At 43.3% G+C, this 26,025-nt stretch overlaps 1 long non-coding RNA gene across 3 annotated transcripts in view; it reads right to left on the bottom strand.

Moving 5' to 3' along the window:
* LOC101689705 overlaps nt 1–26,025 on the bottom strand; it is a 112,690-nt gene that overhangs the window by 69,117 nt on the left and 17,548 nt on the right. The window contains exons 3-7 of one of the 3 annotated variants that reach the window (XR_006604055.1): nt 22,824–25,188; nt 22,054–22,160; nt 17,538–17,726; nt 5,250–6,535; nt 4,319–4,417 (exon numbers count right to left, since the gene is read on the bottom strand). This is a non-coding gene — a long non-coding RNA (uncharacterized LOC101689705). Of the gene's footprint in view, nt 1–2,464; nt 6,536–17,537; nt 17,727–22,053; nt 22,161–22,823; nt 25,189–26,025 lie in introns of those variants that run through there. The other 2 variants (XR_006604053.1, XR_006604054.1) reach the window with 2 other exon arrangements.

Here is a 26,025-nt window from a genome sequence, read left to right as displayed (position 1 = left end):
ATCACATTCCTAGCTCATTCCACCAAGCGCTGCAAATCTGGCATTCCTGCACGGGAGGAAACCATCCCTGCTGGCAGCAGACTCATCATCAACCCAACTCACAATGAAAACACAAAGAAAGCAAAACACCCCTGCATCTTTATTGCATTCAATACCTTGTGAGTATTTATCAGACTCAGGAACATTTCCTGGAATCATTACATAAACTCTCTGCTCTCCCGAAGTTCCAGGCTCCCTACCTGAATTCTGTTTAATTCATTGGAACAGAGGTATAATTAGTTTCTCTAATGAGCAGCAGCATCGGAGGCATCTGAGGAAGTGCGGGAAGAGAGGAGAAACGGCATCATTGCGCTCCGCGCACCGGAGGGAGGCTGGGGGTCACCTGCGTCTCAGCCCCATCCACTCTGCCCTTTTCAGAAGTGGGGTCCTCTCTACCAGGCAAAGCTGCTGCCTAGCCCCAAGGGATCAACCGGCCACGATGCTGAGTTTGACTTACACCTTTGAGGTTATGTCAGTGCTTCTAACCCTGCAAATTTCTCAATTATCTATGGCAACACAGAACTCATGAAGTAGAAGAAGGCGAGCCCTTTGGATACTTGACCCCATTTTTCATCACACCCTTTATGCAGAACCGATTAGCGAGGAACAGGGTGGACAGTTTGCAATTTTTCCTGTTCTTCCTTTAATGGCCCTGCTTCTGGCAAAACAGTAATAAACAGGGACAATCGAAAAGCCACGTGTCAAAGGGGGGACAGGCTAGGTAATCGGCGTCTGATGCAGAAATGTGGCTTGCGCATCTGTGTCCACCTGGGAGAGGAGGGCTCTGTCTTGCAGCAGCTTGAGGGACCAGTCTATGGTCTGAACAGTGCTTTGCATTATCAATTTGTGCTGATGGGGTGGGGGGGGGATCTATTACACTGTCTTTAGTGTGTGTCTTTGAATTGACTTTCTGTCACCTGCCTCTTGAGGACCTGTGTCGCTGCTGGCAGAAGACTGACAGCTCTCCACGGCCCTTGTCCCTGAACGTTCCAGGCTGAATCTCAGACCGCAGAACCAAGCCTTAGCGCCCTTCTTTCCATTCGGTAGCAGGATTTATTCCACTCCGTCCAGTCCTCAGGGCTCGTCATTTAAAACAATAAAAACCAAAAAGAACGACCTAAGAATATTAGCTGGTTAGGGATTTAAAAACCGAGTTCTTTGCGGAACACTGAGTGACATGGGAAAAGCTCATCCTATAATAGCAAGTGAAAAAAACAGGATAAAATTATGGATGCGACATGATCTGATTGGATTGTACATGAATGTATGTGTGTGTCATTCCAAAATACTAATCTTGATCATTTCTTGACCATGCAGTTAAGAGTAATCTTAATTTTCTTCTTTAGGTTTTCAAAAATTTGCTCAATTGAGCATGTATTATTTTTATATGTAGAAAGAAAAGAATCTCTTCAAACTGCTACACGGATATAAAATACTCCTCTGTTTAAACCTGCATTTCATTGTTTATACTACAGTCTGCTACACTAACTCCACTCCCTATCATTCAGATTCTCCAAGTCCCACCCACATGGCTCAACTCCGGTTCTAACATCCAGAACACAAATGACGTGAGCAAGCTGATTTCTGGGTGGCCCCTCCACAGGTCAGGAATCATGAAGCAGAAAGAGCGGGGGGAACTGACTGCTGGTCCCCATCCTGCTCCTAAGAATAATGCAAGAAACTTGGAAATTCCTCTGAGCACCCTGGGCCAACTTCTCCCCATATATGAACTGAAAGCTTGGGCTGGACAACCCAAGGGCCCATCTCTCCACCGAAACTTCTACTTTTCATGAGCTGCTGGATCTAACTGCACCAGAAAGTTCCAGTCACCATGAGTGTGCAGTGACTGCAAAGTTCCATTCACAAGGCAAATGATTTTCATTCAACAGGAAATGGTGAAAGCCAAGAGTCATAAATACCCATAAATATGTTTTGTTTTATCTCAGAACAAATCTCTCAGGCAAAACAGTCATTACGGATATAAATACAGCCCAAACCTCTACAGTATAAAAAATTGAGGGGGGGTGGCAGGGGTGTGTGTAAAGGAGCTCAGAGAAGAGATCAGTGAGGTGGGCTTTAAGAAACATTAAATTAGGGGCACCTGGGTGGCTCAGTGGGTTAAGCCTCTGTCTTCAGCTCAGGTCACGATTTCAGGTCCTGCGATCGAGCCCTGCATCAGGCTCTCTGCTTGGCGGGGACCCTGCTTCCCGCTCTCTCTCTGCCTGCTGCTCTGCCTACTTGTGATCTCTCTCTCTCTGTGTCAATAAGTAAATAAAATAAAAAAGAAAAGAAAAGAGGGGCGCCGGGGTGACTCAGTTGCTAAGTGTCTGCTTTTGGCTCAGGTCATGATCCCAGGGTCCTAGGTTCAAGCCCCACATCGGGCTCTCTGCTCAGTGAGAAGCCCACTTCTCCCACTTCCCCTGCTTGTGTTCCCTCTCTCGCTATGTCTCTCTCTGTCGAAATTAAAAAAAAAAAAAATCATAAAAAAAAGGAAAAGGAAAAGAAACAATAAATTATACACTGTCCCAAACATAAATAAGGAGTTTACTGTATACCCAACATTTAAGTTTAAGAGAGTCTGAATTCACCTGAATCCTTAGGTGACTCAAGTATAAACCCCTGGTATGATTACAATAATCTGAATCTGAACAATTAGTCATAGAAAATATAACCCTTCAACTTGGACGAGATTACTGACATGTTAGCTAATTTCTTAAAATTATGCAAGTCACACATTTGCTGTCAAATAAAATTCAAACCATACAGATGTACTCTACATATAAAGTAAAAACATGGAAGTTTCCCTCCAAGTCTTCCCCCTGCCCACAGCTCTGCCCACAGGTGACCTATGTTGTCGACCCTTTTTATGTTTTTAAGATTTTATGTATTTATTTGAGAGAGAGCGACATGGAGCGCTAGAGAAAACAAGCATGAGTTGGTGGGAGGGGGAGGGTGGAGGTAGAGGGAGAAGCATTGACCAAGGAGCCCGACATGGGGCTGGACCCTGAAATCATGACCTGAGCTGAAGACAGACACCCAACAGAGTCACCCGGATACCCCCGACCCTTTTTGTTTTAAATGTGCCTATCTTTGCATAGTTCCTATCTGTACCTCCCAAAGCCCTACAAAAATATCCACAACTATCAGATGTCTTTGTTTTGTCAAATTTAACCAAAAACTGGACAAATTTCCTACTAAAATAGAACAGTTCCTTTCCAAAGAAAAATCCATTACTTAATCTCTTCTGAATGGATTCCAAGCATTATTCTCTAACTCTGCTAATCTTATTTTTGAAATAATAAGCAGATCAACATGAATCTTAAAGGCAGAAATGCTACTGGGACAGCAAGAACAGCAGAGAAGACTCCGAGGGTGTGTGCAGCTTCTGACTTCCCAGACCTGCCCGTGCAGACCTTATTAGCTCAGACTCTGAGAGCTCAACAGATGCCCCAGATCAGTTACCATGTGAAAACCCATCCAGTCTGTGGGAGCTGCTAGTAAACAGCACCCCAGCTCTTCTTTCTTGATTTTCTTTCCTCTCTCAACTCTTCCTTCTCTGCAAAACTATTCCCAAAACTACAGTTCAAGAAGAATCAGGCATTTCGGAGGTACAAGAAGTCCAGAGATGGCTCTCTGATTAGAGATCAGTCCTGGACCTTTCATTATTTAAATGCTGATGTGGACAATGTATTACTGGAAAACCCAATTTTCTGGGAAGTCTAAAATTCAATGAAGGTTTTGCAGAGATCGCTGAAGTATGGAGGTAATAGAAAAGAAAATAATTTATGAGATTAAATACAATTAGCCAAACAGCTTAGGTCCAAAACATTATTGAGCTCAGGGAGGAGAAATGATGGGTTTATTTTTCCCTTAAAATAGAGGAAATATACCATATCTACCAATAAGTATCGTTTATTGGTGCTTACTACCCTAAGCATCTTATACAAGTTAAACAACTTAATTTCAACAAACCTACAGGAAAGTAATATTATCATCTTCATTTTAAAGATGAGGAAACTAAAGATCAAAGAGCTAGTAAGTTTCATCTGGCAGGATCTGGGCTCTCCCTCCTTGTAGCTAATGGCTACAGCAGTGTCAGCCCTCACATCTCCTTCCTACCCCATCCAGAGGAAGAGAAGTTCTCTTCTGCAATTCACACACTCATTGACCTGTTGTGTCACACACTCTTACTACGAGGACAGGGAGGCTGGGATATACCAATTAGACTAACCCGATGAGAGCCAACTAAGTATGTACCTGGAGGGAGGGTCACTATTACCTAAACCTCCTGGCTGAGAATGGAGATAGTAGCAGGAGGGAGATCATGGATCCTGGAAAGGTGGTCTTCCCTGAAATGTCTACCATAGTATCCATCCACCTGAAAAAGAAGAACAGAAAGTTTCTCCAATGGTACAATTATAATCATCTTTCAGCTTGACACTATTACATCTTATTGGCATTATCTGTTCTGAAACAATATGTCCTCTCTGCAGTTCCTTTTTCAAGAAAAGCCCAAGTTTTATTCTAACCTCTCTTCTCCAGAATCGATTTCTCCTGGGGACAACAGTCGGTTTGTAATACATGTTGGGTACTCTCAGGAACATATGTGACCATTTTTTATGAGGAAATTTGATAGTGCAGAACTAGGACAATCATATACTTTTTGATGAGAGAAAAATAATGATTTCAAATAAGACGACTCTGTCTACCTACTCATCTTTTGTGCGTGTGTTATTTCACCCTGAGTTACGGAACTAGCACTCTTCTTACACACAAGCAAAGCACACAAGTGAAATCAAGAACTGTATGAGTCCTTAAGAAGTACTCAGAACTATTTCTCTGCTTTTATTCTAAACAGATAATTAGCTATCCAATTTAAAAGATGTTCTCAAATGAAGATGCCACAGTGTTCCTTGGGAACACATTTTAAAGTTTAATGATCTTTACTATCAGCAGGATGCCTGTATTGAAACTAACACTGAATTCCATTTAATCCATGAATATTTGTGAAGTGTGGAGGGCCCACTACGTGCTCCTCCTGAAGCTCAGAGACAGATCTCAACAGAAAACATTGTCCCCGTTAGCCTTCGTAAACTAGAAGACCACAGTCGTGCACAGCCCCACACAAGTTAATCAACAGATATGTATTTGAGTCGCTGTGCTAGGGAAAGTGACATGCAAACACGCGTCAACATTATCCTCAACCTCACCTCCCCAGGATACATGTTTGCATTTCATTTTCCTGGTCTTCATCGTTTCCATGGCTTTCCTCTGAACCTCCTGCTGGTTTTCCACAGCTATGATAAACTGCTGTCTCGCAATGGAACTCCACAAATAGAAACAACCAAATGGATCCTAGGAAAAAATAGTGGCTTTTTTTGGGAAAACAGATTCCCAACCACAACACCCTTTTACATTGAGTTGTCCTTAAACGGAAAAGAAAAATAAGTATAAAACTGAAAGAGTAAACATAACAGATCTCGACTAATCATCCAGGGGAAAGGCTTCATATCATTGTTACTGCGGATGACTAATCCGATAAAGCCCTTAGCGAACACCAGCTGTCCATAATCAAAATAGACTCGCAACCATTCCCAGGCCCACGGTGATGCGCACACATGCTGCCGAGAAGGACTGATTCTATCAAAGCCTAAGCAGCTCCGAAGTTCATTTAGTTCTGCTCCTCAACAAGCCTCAGGGCCATCTTAGACCTCTCCAAGGAGGGTATGAAGCTCCAGGGCAGGCATATTAGGGAGTGATTGAAGTCATCTAGTTTAACGCAAGAATCCCTCTACTACCACCGTGTTTATCCGCTGAAGCAGCCCCAGGGAAGCCGGTCAGGGTGGCTCCAGAGACCGTTGTCAAGTTCCAAATACTGGGGAGCCATTCCTTCGAGTAAGTCACACCCCTCCTGTCTGTCATTCCCATCCCAAGGTGTCTAACCCTCCTTCCCAGGACAGGGCTTTAAAGAGAGAAAGACAGCTCTCCTGGTGCCTTAGTCACATCTCCCACTGTCTTCTTCGTACAGCATCTGACAGCTGCATGTCATTGGCGTCTTTCTCCCTGTCACTTCAGTTCAGCAGGTTACATGATCCAAAATCCAGACTTTTTGCAAAAACTTACCTGCTTCCTTTTCTACCTTTTTTTTTTTTTTTTTTTTTTTTGCTGCTGTTAAAAGGTGCTTATGTTTATTTTGTCCTCACTCAGAACTGAATGAGTGAACCAATACGTGTCATCATAAGCCTTTATCCTGAGGATATCCTTTTCGTCATGAGTCAACATTTAAGCGGCTCGACACCCGTTTGAACTCTCCTCTGCCGCTTTCCTCTGCCTGGGAGTCTCTCCACATTCAGTCTTCTCCATGCAGTCCCTCTGGCCCGGTGGATTAAGGTCAGGTAGCAAATGCCTCTATTCTCCATCATCTAATTGATCATGCTGCTGTGACATTTCAATCTCTGCTGCATCGGGAGAAGCAGCCTCATGTTCGATGGTATTGCTGTGGAGGGAAACACGGAAATAGAAAAAGCCCATTAACCTTCAGAAAATGATAGTACATTTGGTGCTTCTCTTAACACCTGATTATTTTCTAAGCAGTAAAACTTCCAATTTATTAAGCCCTAGGTGGGTAAGGAATGATTTATCAAACGGAAAACCCGAGATACCACTTTTACGTCATTTTGTGGCAATCCCACCAGCTGGGAGAGACTGGAGCAAGGACCCATCGACGAACACCACAGACCTGAGTTCCAAACACTGAGGTGCTCTGTCTGCACATTTCTAGGTTGATATTTACACAGATAACGCTAATGTGTAACTCCAAATGGCAGAATTCAGACTTCATCTGAAAGACCCGGGATTGTTAAGTACCCAATATAGACCCAGGTTCTACTGTGTATATCGGCTTCACCCATCTTAACTCACCTACCCTTCAAAACATCCTGTTCACACCTGGAGGATGGGCTCCATTTTGCAGATGAGTTCCCTGTGGACACTTGTGACTTGTCAAAGCTCACGTGTCAAATGGAGTTGAGGTAGAAAACAAATCAATCACTAGGTCGGTATAGCACAAGTGTTTCTCATCTTTCCTCCTCTCCAAGACCTAATACGACAAAATTAATCTCTGCTTTTGCTTGCCCTAAGTTTTGATTAGTTATACAGACAAAAGAGACAATCAGAGGGGAGTAAGGATCCCAAGAAGGCTGCCAACATATGTCCTCAAGGATATGTCACCAGGCCTGCCACCAACACTGATCTTGGCCTCAGTGACTCGAGGGTGCTTGTCACACAGGAACACCACCAGGCTGCCTTGGCATCTGCTGCTGGCCACCCCTCCTTCAGCTGCTTGCTGCGGAAGCCTGACTCCAAACCCAGCCTCACTGTGAATATAGGACCCTCCAAAACCTGGCAGCCCCGAGACAGTACCCAATTTTCCCATCTCTGAGGCAAGGTCTGAAAACCCGTTTTTTAAAAATGCTCCAGGGAGAGGGGGAGACCATTTTTTTCTTTCTCACTTTCTGAGAGAATTGGGAAGCTTCCCTCTGAGATGTTTGTGGGCGGGGGGGGGGGGGAATCCTTGGGGTGGGGATGCAGTTTTCCTTCTGAAATATTTCCAGGTATTTCTGAACCTTCATACCACTTACTCCACTATTAAGCATGTGAACATCGTGAACCTCTTTTTTTTTTTTTTTTTTTTGGGTAACTAAGCACAGAACAAACTCTACTTTGCCATTTGCTTTATAATTGTAGGCTAGTGACATATGTTCCTTTATCTACAAAATGGTGATAATATTACCCTACTCCGGGGAAATCTTGTAAGAATAATAGAGAAAAGCCTTTAAACCCAGTTATAGCAACCACCCCCATAGACAAAGGTTTCTAAAGGATTTGGGAGGAGTGGGAAGGAGCACAGAGGGAGTAGGATGATAGGAGGAGACTCGGAGAAAGAAGCCCCGCCCACCTCTCCCCAAGTCGTAACATTCTAGCCTCTCTTCTCCTAATACAAGCACTCTTCCAAGATCTAGTTCTTCTTCTGACCCAGCAGGTTCTCCATCAGACCTCCTCCAGGTCCCAGGGAACTATTATTTCCACATTAAGGCCCCTTGCTTAAGATTTCATTTAAGAATCTCACATTTTTATATGTGCCTTGCTGCTTTCCAGACTACCCAAAATATGCTAATGCCATGGCTAAAGATTCTTGCAGTAAGAAAATTATAGTAATGTTGAATCTGTTTACTTTTCATCTTAGAGACCCATTACATCACCATCTACTTCCGGCTCTAGTTTAACAAAGGTTGACAAGCTTATAGAGCCACATATCAGGAAAGGCATAGCCAGTCTACAGGGCCGACCCTCCTGGGATGCTACATCCCCAGTCAGCCTCAGAGTTAATAAAATATCACCTATCGCTGGAGAAATAAGGAATACAAAAGAAACCTCAGCTGAACACCACCACGGCAGAATTATGAAAAAAAAATGAAGTCATTGCTTGATTGGATTTAAAAGGAAATTACATAGAACAAAAAGAACATTTCTCTTGGTCAACCCAAATGCATAATGCTTAACTTTACTGAAAGCACTATTTGCCAAGAATGTGTATCAGTAATTATAGGTCAAGCCACTAACAAAAACTCAGGAATCAAATCATAAGAGACTCTTAATCTCAGAAAACAAACTGAGGGTTGCTGGCGTGGAAGGGGATGGAGGAATGGGTTCCTGGGTGATGGCCCCTGGGGAGGGTATGTGCTATGGTGAGCACTGTAAACTGTGTCAGACTGATGAATCACAGACATGTTCCCCTGAACTAAATAATAGATTATATGTTAATTTAAAAAAATAATGTGGGGAGGAGTAAAGATGACGGAGAAGTAGCAGGCTGAGACTACTTCAGCTAGCAGGAGATCAGCTAGATAGCTTATCTAAAGATTGCAAACACCTGCAAATCCATCGGCAGATCAAAGAGAAGAAGAACAGCAATTCTAGAAACAGAAAAACAACCACTTTCTGAAAGATAGGACTGGCGGAGAAGTGAATCAAAGCGACAGGAAGATAGACCCTAGGGGGAGGGGCCGGCTCCCAGCAAGCGGCGGAGCAACGGAGCACAAAATCAGGACTTTTAAAAGTCTGTTCCACTGAGGGACATTGCTCCAGAGGCTAAACCGGGGCGAAGCCCACATGGGGTCAGCGTGGCCTCAGATCCCGCAGGGTCACAGAAGGATCAGGGTTGTCTGAGTGTCGCAGAGCTTGCGGGTATTGGAATGGGAAAACCGGCTACAGAGAGAGAGCCGACAGTAAGCTCGCAGCTCGGGGTTACCTTGAACCGGTCCCAGGCTCGGTGAGCTAGGAACACAGCCAGAGGTCAGGCAGACCGGAGTTACTGGGCGCTATTCTCTGTGGGCGCACTGAGGAGTGGGGCTCCCGGCTCTCGGCTCCTCCAGGCCGGAGACCAGGAGGCCGTCATTTGTATTCCCATCCTCCGGAACTCTACGGAAAGCGCTCAGGGAACAAAAGCTCCTGAAAGCAAAGCCGAGCGGATTACTCAGCGCGGCCCCTGGTAAGGACAGTGCAATTCAGCCCGGGACAAAGACACTTGAGAATCACTACATCAGGCCCCTCCCCCAGAAGATCAACAAGAAATCCAGCCAAGACCAAGTTCACCTACCAAGGAGTGCGGTTTCAATACCAAGGAGAGCAGCAGAATTCCAGAGGAGGAGAAAGCAAAGCACGGAGCTCATGGCTTTCTTCCTGTGATTTTTTAGTCTTGCAGTTAATTTAATTGTTTACTTTTTCATTTTTTTTCTCTTCTTCTGCTAAAATTTTTCTTAACTTTTACCCTTTCCTTTTTTAACATTTATTAACTAGTTTATCTAATATATATATTTTTTCTTTTTCATACTTTTCTTTATTCATTTTCTTTTTTAATTCTTTTTTCTTTTTCTTTCTTTCTTTCTTTTTGAACCTCTTTTTATCCCCTTTCACCACCCTCACGATTTGGGATCTCTTCTGATTTGTTTAAAGCATATTTTCCTGGGGTTGTTGCCACCCTTTTAGTATTTTACTTGCTCCTTCATATACTCTTATCGGGACAAAATGACAAAGCGGAAAAATTCACCACAAAAGAAAGAACAAGAGGCAGTACCAAAGGCTAGGGACCTAATCAATACAGACATTGGTAATAGGTCAGATCTAGAGTTCAGAATGACAATTCTCAAGGTTCTAGCCGGGCTCGAAAAAGGCATGGAAGATATTAGAGAAACCCTCTCGGGAGATATAAAAGCCCTTTCTGGAGAAATAAAAGAACTAAAATCTAACCAAGTTGAAATAAAAAAAGCTATTAATGAGGTGCAATAAAAAATGGAGGCCCTCACTGCTAGGATAAATGACGCAGAAGAAAGAATTAGCTATATAGAAGACCAAATGACAGAGAATAAAGAAGCTGAGCAAAAGAGGGACAAACAGCTACTGGACCATGAGGGGAGAATTCAAGAGATAAGTGACACCATAAGATGAAACAACATTAGAATAATTGGGATTCCAGAAGAAGAAGAACGAGAGAGGGGAGCAGAAGGTATACTGGAGAGAATTATTGGGGAGAATTTCCCCAATATGGCAAAGGGAACAAGCATCAAAATTCAGGAGGTTCAGAGAATGCCCCTCAAAATCAATGTGAATAGGCCCACACCCCGTCACCTAATAGTAAAATTTACAAGTCTTAGTGACAAAGAGAAATCCTGAAAGCAGCCCGGGAAAAGTCTGTAACATACAATGGTAAAAATATTAGATTGACAGCTGACTTATCCACAGAGACCTGGCAGGCCAGAAAGAGCTGGCATAATATTTTCAGAGCACTAAATGAGAAAAACATGCAGCCAAGAATACTATATCCAGCTAGGCTATCATTGAAATAGAAGGAGAGATCAAAAGCTTCCAGGACAAACAAAAACTGAAATAATTTGCAAACACCAAACCAGCTCTACAGGAAATATTGAAAGGGGTCCTCTAAGCAAAGAGAGAGCCTACAAGTGGTAGATCAGAAAGGAACAGAAACAATATACAGTACAGTAACAGTCACAGGCAATACAATGGCACTAAATTCATATTGCTCAATAGTTACCCTGAATGTAAATGGGCTAAATGCCCCAATCAAAAGACACAGGGTATCAGAATGGATAAAAAAACAAAACCCATCTATATGTTGCCTCCAAGAAACTCATTTTAAGCCTGAAGACACCTCCAGATTTAAAGTGAGGGGGTGGAAAAGAATTTACCATGTTAATGGACATCAGAAGAAAGCAGGAGTGGCAATCCTTATATCAGATCAATTAGATTTTAAGCCAAAGACTATAATAAGAGATGAGGAAGGACACTGTTTCATACTCAAAGGGTCTGTCCAACAAAAGATCTAACAATTTTAAATATCTATGCCCCCAACGTGGGAGCAGCCAACTATATAAACAAATTAATAACAAAATCAAAGAAACACAACAATAATACAATAATAGTCGGGGACTTTAACACTCCCCTCACTGAAATGGACAGATCATCCAAGCAAAAGATCAACAAGGAAATAAAGGCCTTAAATGACACACTGGACCAGATGGACATCACAGATATATTCAGAACATTTCATCCCAAAGCAACAGAATACACATTCTTCTCTAGTGCACATGGAACATTCTCCAGAATAGATCACATCCTCGGTCCTAAATCAGGACTCAGCTGGTATCAAAAGATTGGGATCATTCCCTGCATATTTTCAGACCACAATTCTCTGAAGCTAGAACTCAACCACAAGAGGAAGTTTGGAAAGAACCCAAATACATGGAGACTAAACAGCATTCTTCTAAAGAATGAATGGGTCAACCGGGAAATTAAAGAAGAATTGAAAAAAATCATGGAAACAAATGATAATGAAAATACAACAGTTCAAAATCTGGGACACAACAAAGGCAGTCCAGAGAGGAAAATATATAGCTGTACAAGCCTTTCTCAAGAAATAAGAAAGGTCTCAGGTACACAGCCTAACCCTACACCTAAAGGAGCTGGAGAAAGAACAAGAAAGAAACCCTAAGCCCAGCAGGAGAAGAGAAATCATAAAGATCAGAGCAGAAATCAATGAAATAGAAACCAAAAAAACAAAAGAACAAATCAATGAAACTAGGAGCTGGTTCTTTGAAAGAATTAATAAAATTGATAAATCCCTGGCCAGACTTATCAAAAAGAAAAGAGAAAGGACCCAAATAAATAAAATCATGAATGAAAGAGGAGAGATCACAACTAACACCAAAGAAATACAAACTATTATAAGAACATACTATGAGCAACTCTATGCCAACAAATTTCACAATCTGGAAGAAATGGATGCATTCCTAGAAACATATAAACTACCACAACTGAACCAGGAAGAAATAGAAAGCCTGAACAGACCCATAACCAGTAAGGAGATTGAAACAGTCATTAAAAATCTCCAAACAAACAAAAGCCCAGGGCCAGACGGCTTCCCGGGGGAATTCTACCAAACATTTAAAGAAGAACTAATTCCTATTCCCCTGAAACTGTTCCAAAAAATAGAAATGGAAGGAAAACTTCCAAACTCATTTTATGAGGCCAGCATCACCTTGATCCCAAAACCAGACAAGAATCCCATCAAAAAAGAGAGCTATAGACCAATATCCTTGATGAACACAGATGCGAAAATTCTCACCAAAATACTAGCCAATAGAATTCAACAGTACATTAAAAGGATTATTCACCACGACCAAGTGGGATTTATTCCAGGGCTGCAAGGTTGGTTCAACATCCGCAAATCAGTCAATGTGATACAACACATCAATAAAAGAAAGAACAAGAAGCATATGATACTCTCAATAGATGCTGAAAAAACATTTGACAAAGTACAGCATCCCTTCCTGATTAAAACTCTTCAAAGTGTAGGGATAGAGGGCACATACCTCAATATCATCAAAGCCATCTATGAAAAACCCACCGCAAATATCATTCTCAATGGAGAAAAACTGAAAGCTTTTCCGCTAAGGTCAGGAACACGGCAGGGATGTCCATTATCACCACTGCTATTCAACATAGTACTAGAAGTCCTAGCCTCAGCAATCAGACAACAAACGGAAATTAAAGGCATCCAAATTGGCAAAGAAGAAGTCAAATTATCACTCTTCGCAGATGATATGATACTATATGTGGAAAACCCAAAAGACTCCACTCCAAAACTGCTAGAACTTGTACAGGAATTCAGTAAAGTGTCAGGATATTAAAAAAAAAAAAATCAGTTGCATTTCTCTACATCAACAACAAGACAGAAGAAAGAGAAATTAAGGAGTCAATCCCATTTACAATGGCACCCAAAACCATAAGATACCTAGGAATAAACCTTACCAAAGAGGCTAAGAATCTATACTCAGAAAACTATAAAGTACTCATGAAAGAAATTGAGGAAGACACAAAGAAATGGAAAAATGTTCCATGCTCCTGGATTGGAAGAATAAATATTGTGAAAATGTCTATGCTACCTAAAGCAATCTACACATTTAATGCAATTCCTATCAAAGTACCATCCATCTTTTTCAAAGAAATGGAACAAATAATTCTAAAATTTATATAGAACCAGAAAAGACCTCGAATAGCCAAAGGGATATTGAAAAAGAAAGCCAAAGTTGGTGGCATCACAATTCCAGACTTCAAGCTCCTTTACAAAGCTGCCATCATCAAGACAGCATGGTACTGGCACAAAAACAGACACATAGATCAATAGAACAGAATAGAGAGCCCAGAAATAGACCCTCAACTCTATGGTCAACTAATCTTCGACAAAGCAGGAAAGAATGTCCAATGGAAAAAAGACAGCCTCTTCAATAAATGGTGTTGGGAAAATTGGACAGCCACATGCAGAAAAATGAAATTGGACCATTTCCTTACACCACACACACTAATAGACTCAAAATGGATGAAGGACCTCAATGTGAGAAAGGAATCCATCAAAATCCTTAAGGAGAACAGAGGCAGCAACCTCTTCGACCTCAGCCACAGGAACATCTTCCTAGGAACATCGCCAAAGGCAAGGGAAGCAAGGGCAAAAATGAACTATTGGGATTTCATCAAGATCAAAAGCTTTTGCACAGCAAAGGAAACAGTTAACAAAATCAAAAGACAACTGACAGAATGGGAGAAGATATTTGCAAATGACATATCAGATAAAGGAATAGTACCCAAAATCTATAAAGAACTTAGCAAACTCAACACCCAAAGAACAAATAATCCAATCAAGAAATGGGCAGAGGACATGAACAGACATTTCTGCAAAGAAGACATCCAGATGGCCAACAGACACATGAAAAAGTACTCCATATCACTCGGCATCAGGGAAATACAAATCAAAACCACAATGAGTTATCACCTCACACCAGTCAGAATGGCTAAAATAAACAAGTCAGGAAATGACAGATGCTGGTGAGGATGCAGAGAAAGGGGAACCCTCTTACACTGTTGGTGGGAATGCAAGCTGGTGCAACCTCTCTGGAAAACAGCATGGAGGTTCCTCAAAATGTTGAGAATAGAACTGACCCAGCAATGGTACTACTATGACCCAGCAATTGCACTACTGGGTATTTACCCTAAAGATACAAACGTAGTGATCCGAAGGGGCACGTGCACCCAAATGTTTATAGCAGCAATGTCCACAATAGCCAAACTATGGAAAGGACCTAGATGTCCATCAATAGATGAATGGATAAAGAATATGTGGTATATATACACAATGGAATACTATGCAGCCATCAAAAGAAATGAAATCTTGCCATTTGCAACAACATGGATGGAACTAGAGCGTATCATGCTTAGCGAAATAAGTCAAGCAGAGAAAGACAACTATCATATGATCTCCCTGATATGAGGAAGTGGTGATGCAACATGGGGGCTTAAGTGGGTAGGAGAAGAATCAATGAAACAAGATGGGATTGGGAGGGAGACAAACCATAAGTGACTCTTAATCTCACAAAACAACCCCAGGGTTGCTGGGGGGAGGGGGGCTGGGAGAAGGGGGTGGGGTTATGGACATTGGGGAGGGTATATGCTTTGGTGAGTGCTATGAAGTGTGTAAACCTGGCAATTCACAGACCTATACCCCTGGGGATAAAAATATATGTTTATAAAAAATAAAAAATTAAAAAAAAAAAAAGAATAAAGAAAAAAAAGAATGTAATTCTGGGGCAGCTGGCTGGTTCAGTCATTACAGCATTTGCCTTTTGATCTTGGGGTCATGAGTCTCTTTAAAAAGTTAGGCTTTTTATACTTGTATAAATAATACAATCAGTTGTATTTGTAGATGAATGTGATTGCCCCACTTTTTAATTAAATAAAATTTGTATCTATACTGAATTTGGTCAAGATGTTTATCCATAAATATAGCTATATAACAACTAACTCTAGAAACAAAGTCAAGATGAAAGATATACTTGTCAAGTATAAAATCTGATAAAATTTTAGTTTAGCTTCACAAGTCTCAAAAATGACCTAGATTGGATTACATGTTGATTCCCTTCTTCCTTTCCAACTACCTGTTTTGCATCACAAACCAGACTATTCTATACTTGTGATCCACTTCCTGAGTATGTCAAAAGGCCAGTGGTCCTTCTGTCATTTCAATGCCCCTCTCTCTATGCATTTCCATACACCTTCTCAACAAGTATCAAATTAATGAGCTGTTCATCTCCAAGTCACTACTGAGGCACCCCATAAATCAAGAGATGTGCTTTTGATTCAACACATCACCCTCATTTCTTCTCTGCTAGCCCCTAAAAAGAAATCATTCAGATCAGGGGAAATTATTTCCAGAAAAGAATCATCAAAAAGGTGTTTCAAAAGGGCACCTGAGTGGCTCAGTGGGTTAAGCATCCCACTCTTGTTTTTGGCTCAGGTCATGATCTCACTTCACTGTCATGAGATCCAGCCCCAAGTTGGGTTCTGTGCTTAGCATGAGGTCTGCTTGAGCTTCTCTCTCTCTCCCTCTGCCCCTCCCTACCATGCTCACTTGCTTACTTGCTCTCACTCAAATAAATAAATAAATCTTTTTTTAAGTGTTTCACGGCCTTCGAAATCTACATCAGATCTGTAAAACTTTGATAGTGAAGTGTTGGCTAGGCACTATCATTTCAAGATACTATTTAAAAGTAGCATAGGTCCATGTAATATGATATGCATTTGAGTATGCATGCACAATGACTTAAATCAAATGCAAAGACATAAATATAAACTATTGCAGTCGAGATTTATGTGCATGTGTGTTTAATATTTTTGACAGCTCAATATTCACTTCTCCTTCCTATAGGACACAAATCTTCTTTTGGTGAATTACTTCTTTCCCATTTTATTGCTTTGGTGGAAGAGTAAATCCAGTGCCTGCATCCTACTAAGAATGTCAAATTAATGAGCTTTCTCCACACTTCCTTGGAAAAGCCAGAAGCCTGGGGAATCAGCTGCTGTCTCCCAGGATCTGCAACTTATGTGAGAGATACTGGGATGGAAGAAGCTGTTGGAATTCCACACTTCCCACCTGTGGTGCCCAAACATGATCATTCCTGGTCTGAAAACACTCCCAGCCCCCAGAGCAGCTTTAAGTAATGACTATTACCAAGTCTGATTCTTAGCTTTCCAAGTGATTTTCTGAGTTCCTGGTAAATTTCCAGGAGATTCCTTTCTTCAATTGCCCAACGTCATCTTCTGTTGCCTGCAACCCAAGGACCCTGATCATGACTGTTACTTTTGACATAAACACTAAGAAAGAATACACATTAAATATATTATTTACATTCTTGGTGATTAGTATATATTTGTAGATGCATTTTGTTGATCAATGACTAAAGAGGGTAAAGGAAGTTGCATTTTCAGGCAGGAAGATTGACATGAGCTCTCTCCAGGAAAGTAAGAACTGAGAAAACATCTTTTTCAGACCTTGTGTGTATGTGTTTGTGTGTTTCAGATACTATATATACATATAACTAGTGGTATGTTCTGAAATTTTATTAGTACCTTCAATGGAATATCAATTAAAATTGGCAGCCGGGATGTTCAGTGAGAATTCCTAACAGCAAAAATGTGAGCTGCCTTTCTGTGTTGGAAAATTTTGTATTTTGCGCAGCCAATTAAAAGATCATCTCATCCAACTATTCAATATGAGTTTATTATGCTCAAATAGCTATGGATATTTTATTGTTCACTCTTTGCGATCTTTTCTAATAACTACTAACTGTCCTGATGAGCCCATATCACCCCGCCAGGAGGAGATTTCTTCGTTTTGTTGATGCAGAACATTAACTTAATGTTGCAGAACTTAAGGTCTTCTCTTTTATAAACTTATCATATCCTTTCTCTCCCTGCACAGTAAGTCTGATTTAATTAGCTCCCAGAAATCAGTAAAGGTACTATTTTCATCTTTGCTTGCCCTTAATCCTTATTTGATTAAAATATCACATGCTTAATTGGGTTGCATTTACCTCAACCTCTTCCCTTCCAAATATGGAAGACAGCCTTGGGACTGCTCAGGTGGTTTCACAGGTCCCTTGGACTCCACAGAGGGCTTGTGGCCAACCAGCAGATGGGAGTAATGCACAAAATGCCAGTTCCTCTCCTCAGGGGCTCTGCCCTGCACTGCCACGCCCCTGCACCTCTTCTGTTTCCTGTTCCTGCACATAAGGGAAGTGGCGACATTTGTAAGAAGGAGGAGGATGAGTGGCACCAATTACTCCCCGTTCAACAAGCTGGAATCTTTTCAGTCTTGCAGGTCTTTGAAAAGACTACAAGTGCTATCTAACAGAAACCCTGCAGTATTGACCAGAAAGGGCTCACTAAAAATCTCAGCATCTGAAAAGGAAAGAGAAGAACACAGGCCCCTGTCAACAAATATTTTTTAGGAAAGTATGGGTATCATGGTGACACTTTTACCAATGAGGGAATTTTCAAGATGTGGGGAGAGGGAGACAGTTGGGCCAGGGAGAGAGAGAGAATTTCTCTCTGCTCCAAGTGGAAGCAATATTGCATCAAAGTCATTTTCCCACCAGTAGGCATCTCCAGGGTCTCCACTAAACAAGGTGTAACTGTAACATAAAAACGGTGGTGGAGGAAATGACTGATTTCGACATTACCCTCAGGGCTGGTTTCCTGTGGGGCCACCATAACATAGCACCATAAACTAGGGAGCTTAAAACAACAGAATTTTTTTCTCTCACAGCTCTGGAGGCTTGGATTCTGAAATCAAGGTGTTGGCAGGGCTGGTTCCTTCTGGAGGGAGGGAGGATTCTGAGGGAGAATACGTTCCATGCCCTTCTACTGGCTGGTGGTGCTTGCCAACAATCCTTGGCATTCCTTGGCTTACAGCTGATTCACTCCAATCTGTGCCTCTGTCATCACGTGGCATTCTCCCTATGTATCTCTGGGCACAAATTTGCCTCTTCTTATGACAGCAGCGTATTAGGACCCACCATTATCTCGGATGACCTCAACTTAATTTGATTACATAAGCAAAAGCCTTATTTCCAAATAAACTCACATTCACAGTAAAGAGAGTTAGGACTTCAACATATCTTTTTGGGAAACACAATTCAACCCACGGTGCCCTCCATAAATAAAGTAGCCTTGTGCTATTCCCAAGCTATTCAGTGTTCATCTTTGTATGTTCAACACTTTCTAGAACTCACAGTGGTCCACAGTCAGTGGCAACTACTCAACTACTCATGGAGTACCCTTGTGTGGGTGTGTTGCCATAATTACATTGAAATGTTACAGGGTAGAGGACAATGTGTTGTGAATAAGAGGTAAGGAACAGAATTCATCTGGATCCAAATAAAGGCCGTTTGTTCACTATAAACCACAAGAATTTTGCCTTGTCGGTGTATCAGAGAAGGAGTTCAGGGCAATCCATAGGTCCACCAAGATGGGCAACATTGACACTGGTGAGCACTGTGGGAGTGAGGAAGAATGTCCTACATGCTGCGAGGTGTGACTATACCGTGGTAGCAGCCAGACTGTAATCATCACTTATTTGTTACGCTGTTCTGAGACTCTGAGTCTCTTCCAGTATGCCTTCAAATCTGTTAATGCTTAGAACGCGTACATATTAAGAAACACTGTTTTCAATTTTAAGTGTAGATCAAATGTTCTAACTCCAGCACCTCTCCCACTAAATGACACCTTTGTAATTTACCAATTTCCTCACTCCGTGCATTGTCTAAAGATGAAAACCTCTGACCTATAAAGGAAATGATTTGTGGTAGCTGAGTGCTTTTTCAAATTTATCCAGTGATTCGTTCCACGGGTATAGGAAAATAGATTTCGCTCAGGGCTTGAATAAAATCACCCAACTTCACCAGAAAAAAACTTGGATTCAAAAATATGAATCTCAAGACCCCATCTATAGCTTCGGAGAGCACCTAGGAGGATTTGCCCAGGCTACAACCTCCAGAAACTGTTGGGGAGCCAGAAATCCCAACAGCAGGGATTTATTCTGAAGATGACCAAAGAACAGCCTGACACAGTGGAAATACCCCCCCCACACACACACAAAGTGAAGATTTTATGGAGAGCCCTTTATCGGGTATGTTTCCAACCAAGAGAGCTAGAAGTAAACCCAGGAAAGTCATCTGCTAAAAAGAAACCAAATGCAAAGCAAAGGTGCCTAATCATGTCCCCTCCTTCATAGTTGTCCTAGGGGCCGGCCCTGGGACTCTTCTTCCCGTGGAGCTCTGCATAGCATGTCTCCCGAGGACATCTTACATAACGTGGATGATGGAGGGGGCCCGTGAGGCAGGAGAACTGCACAAATATTCTCACAGAGAAGAAAGTCCCATTCAGTGAAGGGAAATGAGGGAGAGAACAGAGATCTAGAGAAAAGAAAAAATGTGTTCTGCTTTTGCTCCCATGGTCGGCTTCCTCATCCCTCAGCAACCCTCTTCTTATCTAACCCGCTGATTGCTGAGTCCTCTATGTTTATCCCGAAGGCCAAGCGAACATTAGATGGAAAAAATGAGAGCCCAAGGCGCACTGGCCTTCCACCACTCCCCCTGATCCTGGGCAAAGCTGTGAAGGAGACGCTCCCCCTGCTGAGACGCTGGGTGAGATGCAGAGACTGAACCCACTACAAGCCAACCCTAGAGTCTCATCAGTTTACAGATCGGAAAAGGACTCTGGAAATGTCACCGGTGCTGAAGCTCTCTCTCCTGACCACACCTTGGCTTCTCTGTTCCTCAGAAGCCTGCTCTGCTCTGCTCCACAAACCACTCTAGTCAGAACTTTCAGGCCACTGTGCTGGGGCTATAACCAAAAGAACACGTCCCCTTTCACAGGACAGCCTAGTGCCGCAAAGGCCCTTGTTTTTCCTGGGCATAGAGCTGGACCTCACCCCCAGTTCCCTCAGAGTTGGCTATAGCCACAACATGGAACCCTAACAAGGGGACAGTAAGGGACACGAGCCACTCGTCCATCTGGCACATGGAACTTCCGTGCACAGGAATCTTTGCTCTTGGCCCACCCACTAGCCTGATGCAACCAACACAACCACATAGGAAGCCACGCAGAGAGGATGGCAGAGCCACATGCCAGGGCCACAGGGTAGACAGAGCTTGGGTCCCAGAATCACCACCAGGAAGCTTCAATCAAAGAACACCTTTCAGGGTATTATATAAGCAAGAAATAAACTATTATGTTTGAGCCATTGCACATTCTTGACTCCAATTTTTTTCTTACTGCCATGAATCCATCTTAATACACCTTCTTTCCGAGGTGCCCACCATGGACGCTGTGTGCTTTCCCACGCTGGTTTTCGCTAGAGCATTTCATTGGGCAATCATGCTTTTGAAAACACTGCAGATGATGTAAGAGAGTCTTCCCTACTGATGGCAAAACTTTGCTAAGCAACTGGCGTCTGATATTATGCAAAGGAAACAGGGCAAGCTATAGAGTCAGACTGGGTTTGCTCTCCTTTCCACAGTATTCTGCCCAGGTGATTAATACCACTCCCTTTATCTTTCTGAGCCTAAACCTTTCTCATAACTGGGACAACTAATTAGCCCAATTAATTATTAAGATACAGTTGTAAAGAGTAAGGCTTAAGGAGTAGAATCAAGTAGAATCACTGTATTAAGTGCCAGGTATGCAGAAGCTATTAATGTCATTATTATTTATATTTACTTGTATTTACTCGATTGTACCCTTTAAGTACAGGAACAAATATCTGATTCATCCTTTTAACTTCAGCATTAAACATGAGTTCCCAGAAGACATGGACTATGTCAAATTTATCTTTGCATCCCTCATCCAGAACTGTGATGGTTACTTCATGCAGGGAAACTATCCTTAGTATTAATATTTTTACTTACTAACTCTCACCTCCAAAGCAAGGATTGTGTCCGTTAAATCTTTCTCTGGAATCTAGAAGGGTGGCCTATATATACTAGGCCCTCAACAATAGTAATTAGTAAACTAATTTCTCAAAAAAATATAAATTAAATCAATAAACCAGTTTCTCTCTGGTAGGTAGTTGATGTGATTCTGGTCATGGGGACTGGTGGGAGGCAGGGGTCACTAGAGAGCAGGTGGGTCTGTGAGGGAATCTAGATTCCAAACCAATAGCTGCCTGGAGTTCCCAGACCCCCTACACCACATATGGGGCATTGCTCCTCACAACCACCAGAACATTCTTTTGAGATGGCACGTTCTCCAGTTCCCACTGTGTTGTTAAAAGTACACAATATAGCCTAACCAGCTACCTCAAAAAGTTGTCATGAAATTCATCTAGTGCAAAAAAGTTGATAGAATGCAAGTTTTTCTGGGAAATGGACTGGTACTGCTATATCACCAGTTTACTTTATGTCACAAAATAATTATCTTTCCCTAATTTCCAGAGTCATAAATAGAAACAGTGCCTCTAATTTTGATGTTGTCATTTAAAAAGTGAAAACAGTACTAAAAAAAAAAGCCGATGTGAAATGATATACACATATGGAGAGATGCTGTTACCGTTATGGTTGTTTCTACAAAAGTCCCCTCCAGTCTTCTTTGTCGTCAGTACCTTGGGTTCGTCCTTTCCCTTCATCTGGTGGGAGATGCTGTGTCCCATTCTTCCCCTGGGTAAGGTAAGGCCATGTCTTACTTTAAAACATTATTATTAAGACAAATACTCTTCTACTGTATGTTACATAAAGACAAATATCTTACCTAAAGACAAATATTTTTATTATTAAATTGTCCATTTCTTGGAAACACCCCCAGAAATGACTCATTTCTTCGAAAAGGTTATAAAGCACTCCACTTTGTCCAAGACATAGCTGAATCGCATGCCAGTGACTACCTGGTGATAAGTCACATTTCAGTTTCTTAACAGTGTTTCAACCATGAGGAGACTCATAAACTGCTTTTGAAATGAAAAACGGGAATTGGGAGGAGAAGGCGGGGCAAGAGCTTAAATGAGAAAAATAGGTTGAAATTAAACTTGGACGTAGCTGGAGGAAATGTAGTTCAATTACACCGTATATAAATAATTGCCCTGGTTACACACCTAAAGAAGTTTGAAAGAAGGTGCAGTGTCACCAGGAGGGTCTGTCCAGCTGAAGGCCAAAGGACCCTCAAAGTGACATTTACTTTGGGGCTCCCTCCCTCGGATAAGGCCAGTCGTCCCCTTTAAAGATCTGCTATTCCATCTTGTCAGCACACGCAACGAATTCAGCTCTTGAGGACGGAAGTTCACAGGAGATAGAGGGAAAAACAAGAAAGGCAACATATCCACTTACACTGAGCCTTGCAGCTTTCAGGACCCTCGTGTGTGTCTCATCTGGCCAGCCTGGAAATACAGCCTGAAGGTGGTTCGCTTGGTGCGCCCCGCCGAAGAGCGGGCTGCAGGATTCTGATGACAGCCTTTCGGTCCGTTCCTTTCCAGCACAGAACACACCTGCCTCTAGGAGTCAGTGCGTCAAGCTGGGGGAAATGGGCGCCTTTTGCCTTCCTACTGTGCCACCCTTGGCCTCTCTGTCCCTTGGTCTCCTTCCTCCCACGTGCTTGCCCTTACTAACCGCCACCACCCCCCCAACTGGATGGCACAGTCTTTCTCATTCTTCATCATATCGATCGGGTCAAGCAAGGGTCTCAAGCTTCCTGTTAACAGCATGTGAAATGCTTTCTGTCTCAGGTGACTCTTGCCACCGTTTGATCTCCACGACCATGCGATACAGTTATCCAAGTTGTCAGCTCTCTTTATAAGAGGTCCTGTTGCTTTTGCCCAGAGCAGAATATATATGTTAGGCCTGGTTTTTGAGGCAGATGTTACTTGTTTGATGGTGTCATCTGTAAGTCCTTAGGTTTCAAGTTCCATTGGAGGACAGATATCCTTATTATTAAATTGACTTCAGAAGCACAGATTTCTTGCCAAAGGAAGTCTGGAGGAGGAGACATTGTAACTAAAAGAACAACTGGTACCTGCGACACAAGAACGTTGCTGAAATAACAATGGACTAGAAATCGGAGTACCTGGGTTCTCAACCTCCCCCACACCCTCTGATGGCCAGAAGGAGGCCAGCATCCACGACCTCCCACCAGGAACCAGATCAGCCAGCAGCAGCATCTCGGATTCCCGGCATCCAAAACTATGAGAGATAAACGTTTGTTGTTTAAGCCACATAGTCCATGATATTTTGTTTTAGCTCCGTAAGACACCCAAAGCCCTACAGTTAGGACCAGGTCCAAACCCTTTGCTAAAAGAAGTGGCACAAATGTCTGAAGAAATCGCCCCCAGGGCAGCCTACTAAATGCCAACAGTCCCAGATCTTGGGTTCCGCTACTCGGAGGGCAGAATTAGAAATTAATTTGTGTCAGTGCCAGCCCTACTCCCAAAAACGTAGCCAATGACCTAGATGGTCTAATTCAGAGGACGGACACTCCAAAGGCCACCTTCGGCAATAGTATCTCCCTGGCCTGGGAGCCAACAAGCTGGGCACGTGCCCAGGCACCATTCACAAGTCCATTCCTCTGGAATCAGCTCTGCTTTCTTCCCGGGGCTCTCTGTCAAACTGCATATCCCACTAGCTGGGAGGCAGAAGCTCATAGCTCCGAGCCGGCCCACCAGATGTAGCTGCCAAGCGAGAGAGAGCCCCAGAGGCCTGAAGAAAGAACGGGCGGGGACCGGAGGGAGGGAACTGGTGAGAGGAAGGAAGCAGATGGGGCCACCACCAACTTCTCCCGGCACTGGCCCGACTCCACAGTAGAGAGGTCTGCTCCTGCCTTGAGTCGGGGTGCTAAAGCCATTATTTCTAGCTTACAGCCTGCCCAACCAGGCAGCACCCCTTGCCTGGGAAGGTAACCAGAAGAAGCCAGGAGCACAGAACAGTGGGGACACTGCTACAGCAGATGGTGGCCATGTGAGCTGGGGTGGCAGCCTGTTTGGAGGAGATTCTGTTCTGCTTTAATGGCATCTGCTTCCAAGTGAGCCAGAGCCTTCAGATCTGCTGACTCCGCTGCTCCTGGATCCAAGTCGGTCACCGGCTCGGCATCCGGACCCCTCAGCCTTCGGGCAGGCTGCGCGGAGCTCAGGCAGAAAATGGAATTTCCCCTTCCTGCCTCGTTAAAGGAACCATCCAAGTTCACTTCTCCAACAAGAGTAATTTGGGCTGAATTGAGTCTTGAGCAGCGATGAGCCGAGGCATCGAATGGCACGGGCCTTCCTGTGTCTTAGTAAGAAACACACTGGAGTCAGAAAGAACTCGCTGCACACATCCTCCCTCCCCTGGGGCGCGTGCAACTCCATCTGCCGCTTCACGTGCGGAGTGCTACGGATGGCAGTCACTTCTGAAAAACCGTTAAAAAAAAAAAAAAATTCTTTCCAGGCCATACTTTGCATTTTTACCTCCACTGAGCATATCACCGGGCACCAAGCAGAGAATACTACGGGTCACGAAATCTCACTAGCTTTAGATGTTTCTACGTTTGGGGAGTGGGCCATTCTGGAGGTTTCCTCTGGAATACCCAGATAATGGAGGGGCCATATTGATGTTTCTCATAACATCTCTCTTAATACCCCTCCTTAGTTTCCCCAGTGTGGACCCCGCTGTCATTTCAGCTTCTTCAGCTCCATGTCGGGCTTGAGATTTGTAGTTCCAGTGTGGGCTGTGAGGAGAAAAATGTAAGAATGAGATCATAGGTCTTACTAAACCCCACTGCCCCAAAACACAATGAGCCGCTTTTGGCAGCCCGGCCGGTTGGACAGGAAGGCCAGCGGCTGAGGAACAGTGCCAAGCTTTAGCTAAGAGCTCGGTGTTGAAAGGTTTCAGGCAAAAATCCTGAAGCAGAGAAGTGAAATGCTCAGGGAGTAGAGCCCCACAAATCGTGTTTATGGGATCGTCTCTGGCTCCCAGCACCCCAGTCTCCATTTCCACCAGGCAAACAGAAATAAACACAAACTTGGAGCCACCTCACCCTCCCGACCCTCCCCAAGCGACCCAGGCTTGCAGCAGGCTCAGACTTCTCTCACTTCCCTTCTAAACACAAGCCCGACTCAGCACCCTCCACTCCACCCAGAAGGTAGGTGGCAAAGAGCCAGGCTCTGGCGCAGACAGAGCAGCAGAGACACGAGAAACCAAGCCCCTGGGCATGTGGGCCACTGCGGGGCGGGCAGAAGGGAAGGTGGTGTTGCAGGGAAGCTTCTGCAAGCCCTTGAAGTTTAAGGCCCCAGGAATTGCAACTTAGAAGGACCTCTGTCTGCTTTGGTCATTTACTGCTAGAAGCCCTAGCCCAGAGTGAGTCGTGGGAACCCAAGATTACACAGAACTCAAACTCAGGTCTCCTGGGCGCTCTCTGCCCACTACTCCTCATGGTTTTCTTGTGTGCCGGGCAAGAAGAGAACGGAAGAGGATCACGGAGCAGGAACATCTGAGAACCTCTAGCTCCAGGGTTTTCTGAATCAGAAATCGTGCGCTTTTCATCTGTTCTGCTCCGAAGACATGT

This window comes from Mustela putorius, unplaced genomic scaffold (genome assembly GCF_011764305.1).
Source record: "Mustela putorius furo isolate JIRA1106 unplaced genomic scaffold, ASM1176430v1.1 tig00003974_pilon_pilon_pilon, whole genome shotgun sequence".
Classification (NCBI taxonomy): domain Eukaryota; kingdom Metazoa; phylum Chordata; class Mammalia; order Carnivora; family Mustelidae; genus Mustela; species Mustela putorius.
This window is presented reverse-complemented; position numbering and strand designations above follow the sequence as displayed.